We start from the raw sequence: 5,332 nt of genomic DNA on the forward strand, positions 1-5,332 counted from the left end.
GATATGGATCCTCATCTACTTGCTAATCTTTTCAAAATATCCAATTATGATGAACCAATTGCTAGTGAATTGACACTAGTAGAAAACAGGGCTTTGGTCCAGGCCGGGTCGGCCCATTAGTCCCGGTTCAGTCACGAACCGGGGACCCATGGGGGCAAAGGTCCCGGTTTGTGAGGCCAGGGGGCCGGCCGGGCCTCGTGGGGCATTGGTCCCGGTTCCAGACATGGACCAGGAACAATGGGCCTCGCTCCTGGCCCACAACCATTGGTCCCGGTTCGTGGCTGGAACCGGGACCAAAGGGGGTCCTTTAGTCCCGGTTCCAGCCACGAACTGGGACCAATGAGATGCCTATATATACCCCCTCGCCCGCAGGCAGAGCACTGCACTGCTCTGTTTTTCTGGCCGGCCGTTGGAGAGCTTTGTGGTGCTCTAGCTCACCTCCTATGGACATGAGGTGTTCGATGAAATGCCCGAGCCACACTTAAGCTTTCTCCTCTCGAAGCTCCTTGTCCAAGCTCCATTTTCCTCGAGATTTGTCTAGGTTTGGCGGTCCATCCTGTCCCGTCCTCATCCTCACCGCCGTTGATCGCTCGTGCCGATCTCGTCGCCGGCACCACTGTGGTGAGCCTCTTGATCTTATCTTCTTTCTAAAATAAAAAATTTCTAACTTGTATGATTTAGATAGATACTTGTGTAATTTTCTTACTTTTATTATTGTTTGTTATTATATCGTGTGATGGTTTTGGTATCCGCCTCCGTCGGCCCTCGTACTGTCTATGATTCGGATGTGGTATATATTATCTTTTATAACTATTTGGTTCATTTATTGTTTATGACAATTATGCCGACCAACGTGACATTTTTTTTATCTAGGAGGTATGTGAACCGGAAATTCCAACCGACCCTATTGTCGAGAGGTTAAATTTAGTTGAAGAAGAAAACAATTACTTGAAGGAAAAATAAAAAAATTAAGGAGGAGAAGATGATATTGGAGTTGCATGTTGCAGATGTCGTCGATGATCACAAGATCAAGATGGATGCAATGTGCTTGAAGATTAGAAAGATTAGAAAATATGCCATTCATACCGAGGCTTGGTATCATTACGCCGTTGGATCGATTGTTACCTTGGTTGCGATTATGATCGCATTTGTTGTTGCATTGAAATGTTTTTGATAGTTTCAATGTATGGTTTAATTAGATGCTCTGAGAGCTATATGTTGTTCAATGAGAACTATGTATATACTTTGGTTTTAATGTGATGATGAACTTCTATTGATTTGGTCACTTAACTATTCATGATGTTCTGTAATGGTTTTTGACACACTTAATTATATATAATGCACGCAGATGAACCGGCAATGGATGTACGGTAACAGACGCACCTCCGAGTACATTGAGGGCGTGCATAATTTTCTCGCGGTGGCTGAGGCAGACAAGCAGAATGGTTTTATGTGTTGTCCATGCCCTAGCTGTGGGAATATGAGGTCTTACTCTGACTCAAAAACCCTTCACACCCACCTGCTTTATAAGGGTTTCATGCCACACTATAATGTTTGGACCAAGCACGGAGAAAGAGGGGTTATGATGGAAGACAACGAAGAAGAAGAGGATGATGACAACTATGTGCCCCTGAATACGGTGATGCTGCAACGGGGGAAGCTGAAGATCAAGAGGAACCAGACAATGTGCCCGATGATGATCTTTGCCGGGTCATTGTTGATGCAAAGAGACAGTGCGAAAATGAAAAGGAGAAGCTGAAGTTCGACGCATGTTAGAGGATCACAAAAAAGGGTTGTACCCCAATTGCGAAGATGGCAACACAAAGCTCGGTACCGTACTAGAATCGCTGCAGTGGAAGGCAGAGAATGGTGTACCTGACAAAGGATTTGAGAAGCTAATGAAAATATTGAAGAAGAAGAAGCTTGCAAAGGATAACGAATTGACCGACAGTACGTACGCAACAAAGAAGGTTGTATGCCCTCTAGGATTGGAGGTGCAGAAGATACATGCATGCCCTAATGACTGCATCCTCTACCGCGGTGCGTACGAGGATTTGAACGCATGCCCGGTATGTGGTGCATTGCGGTATAAGATCAGACGAGATGACCCTGGTGATGTTGATGGCGAGCGCCCCAGGAAGAGGGTTCCTGCCAAGGTGATGTGGTATGCTCCTATAATACCACGGTTGAAACATCTGTTCAGAAACAAACAACATGCCAAGTTGATGCGATGGCACAGAGAGGACCGTAAGAAAGACGGGAAGTTGAGAGCACCCGCTGACGGTTCGCAGCGGAGAAAAATCAAGAGAAAGTACTGGGAGGAGTTTGCAGGTGACGCAAGGAACGTATGGTTTGGTTTAAGCGCGGATGGCATTAATCCTTTTGGGGAGCGGAGCAGCAATCACAGCACCTGGCCCGTGACTCTATGTATCTATAACCTTCCTCCTTAGCTGTGCATGAAGCGGAAGTTCATTATGATGCCAGTTCTCATCCAAAGCCCTAAGCAACCCAACAACGACATTGATGTGTACTTAAGGCCATTAGTTGCAGAACTTTTACAGCTATGGAATGGAAACGGTGTACGTGTGTGGGATGAGCACAAACAACGGGAATTTGACCCTCATGCGTTGCTGTTTGTAACCATCAATGATTGGCCTGCTCTGAGTAACCTATCAAGACAGACAAACAAGGGATAGCACACATGCACACACTGTTTAGATGACACCGAAAGTATATACCTGGACAAATGCAGGAAGAATGTGTAACTGGGGCATCGTCGATTTCTTCCGACCAACCATCAATGTCGAAAGAAAGGCAAGCATTTCAAAGGCGAGGCAGATCATCGAAAGAAGCCCGCCATCCGTACCGGTGATCACGTACTTGCTATGGTAAATGATTTACAACTAATCTTTGGAAAGGGTCCCAGCGGACTATCTGTTCCGAATGACGCCGTGGGACGCGCACCCATGTGGAAGAAAAAAATCTATATTTTGGGACCTACCCTACTGGAAAGACCAAGAGGTCCGCTCTTCAATTGACGTGATGCATGTGACGAAGAATCTTTGCATGAACCTGCTAGGCTTCTTGGGCGTGTATGGGAAGACAAAAGATACACCGGAGGCACGGGAGGACCAGCAACGTGTGCACGAAAAGGACGGCATGCCTCCAAAGCAGTGTGAAGGTCCTCCCAGCTATGCTCTTACCAAAGAAGAGAAGGAAATCTTCTTTGAATGGCTGCTCAGTATGAAGGTCCCGTCTGGCTTCTCGTTGAAAATAAAGGGAATAATAAATAGGCCAGAGAAAAAGTTCCAGAACCTAAAGTCTCATGAAGGTGATCGATCCAGAAATCCTACCAAGGTTAAGGAGTGATGTGGCGCAATGTCTTGTCAGTTTCGAGCTAGTGTTCCCACCATCCTTCTTCAATATCATGACGCACGTCCTAGTTCATCTAGTCGACGAGATTGTCATTCTGGGCCCTGTATTTCTGCACAATTTGTTCCCCTTTGAGAGGTTCATGGGAGTCCTAAAGAAATATGTCCGAAACCGCGCTAGGCCGGAAGGAAGCATCTCCATGGGCCATCAAATAGAGGATGTCATTGGGTTTTGTATTGACTTCATTCCTGACCTTAAGAAGATTGGTCTCCCTCAATCGCGGTATGAGGGGAAACTGACTGGAAAAGGCATGCTAGGAGGGGACTCAATAATATGTAGGGACGGGCATTCTTGGTCTCAAGCACACTACACAGTTCTACAGAATTCTACCTTGGTGACCCCGTATGTCGATGAGCATAAGAACATTCTGCGCTCCAAACACTCGAAGCACTGTGACGACTGGATTTCATGTGAACACATCAGGAATTTCGGCAGTTGGTTGCAAACACATCTCAGGGGTGAAAATATTGTTTCTGATGAGCTTTACTCGTTGGCCAGGGGACCATCCTTGACTGTATTGACTTACAAAGGGTACGAGATAAATGGGAATACATTTTACATGATCGCCCAAGATCAAAAGAGCACCAACCAAAACAGTGGTGTCCGGTTTGATGCAGCAACCAAGAGGGGAAAGGACCCATATTATGGTCACATAGTGGACATATGGGAACTTGACTACGGACATGATTTTAAGGTCCCTTTGTTTCAGTGCAAATGGGTCAATCTGTCAGGAGGCAGGGTACAGGTAGACCCACAGTACGGAATGACAACAGTGGATCTGAACAATCTTGGGTACACAGACGAACCATTCGTCCTAGCCAATGATGTGGCGCAGGATTTCTATGTGAAGGACATGTCTACCAAACCGAGAAAAAGAAAACATAACGAAGCAAATACATCATACGATGAGCCAAAGCGCCACATAGTTCTTTCAGGAAAAAGAGACATCATGGGATTGGAGGGAAAGACATACATGTCTGAAGATTATGAAAAGTTTCATGAAATTCCTCCCTTGAAAGTCTAGGCTGACCCAAGCACCTTGTTAAACGACGAAGAATATCCATGGTTATGGCGCAATAAGCAAAGGACACAAGCAAAGAAAAAGTGAAGAATTTCTCTCCACAACTATTATGACGATGCCTTTGATCTAGAATATCACTGCGGTTACATGTGAAGAAATGAAATGCCTTTCGTAACAGATGAGTTTCCGTATGAAACACTGATACTTCGAAAGAGATTGTCCGTTTTGTACATGAAGTGCATCCAATTTTTGCCGTAACCCTCTCAACTTTTTAGCACATGCTATGTGGGTGAAATGATGATACGATGCCAACTTTCAACCTTTTCAGAGTTCATTTGTAGTGCTTTTCAATTTCAAGGTCATATAGCTCAAAAATATCAGTAAATGCATGAAAAATACCAGATGAGGTCAAAAAGGGTTGAAAATTGATGATGTAGCTACGTAGCTATGAATGGTTCATTTTGAACACACAAAAATTCTGGAGTTCAAATAAGTTCAAAAAAATAAATCCCTTTGTAACAGATGAGTTTTCGTGTGAAACCCTGATACTTCGAAAGAGATTGTCCATTTTGTACATGAAGTGCATCCAGTTTTTGCCGTAACCCTCTCAACTTTTTAGCACATGCTATGTGGGTGAAATGATGATACCATGCCAACTTTCAACCTTTTCAGAGTTCATTTGTAGTGCTTTTCAATTTCAGGGTCATATAGCTCAAAAATATCAGTAAATGCATGAAAAATAACAAATGAAGTCAGAAAGGGTTGAAAATTAATGATGTGGCTTTGAATGGTGCATTTTCAACACACACAAAGTCTGGAGTTGAAATAAGTTCAAAAAATGAAATCCCTTTGTAATAGATGAGTTTTCGTGTGAAACCC

This window comes from Triticum aestivum, chromosome 7D (assembly GCF_018294505.1).
Source record: "Triticum aestivum cultivar Chinese Spring chromosome 7D, IWGSC CS RefSeq v2.1, whole genome shotgun sequence".
Classification (NCBI taxonomy): Eukaryota; Viridiplantae; Streptophyta; class Magnoliopsida; order Poales; family Poaceae; genus Triticum; species Triticum aestivum.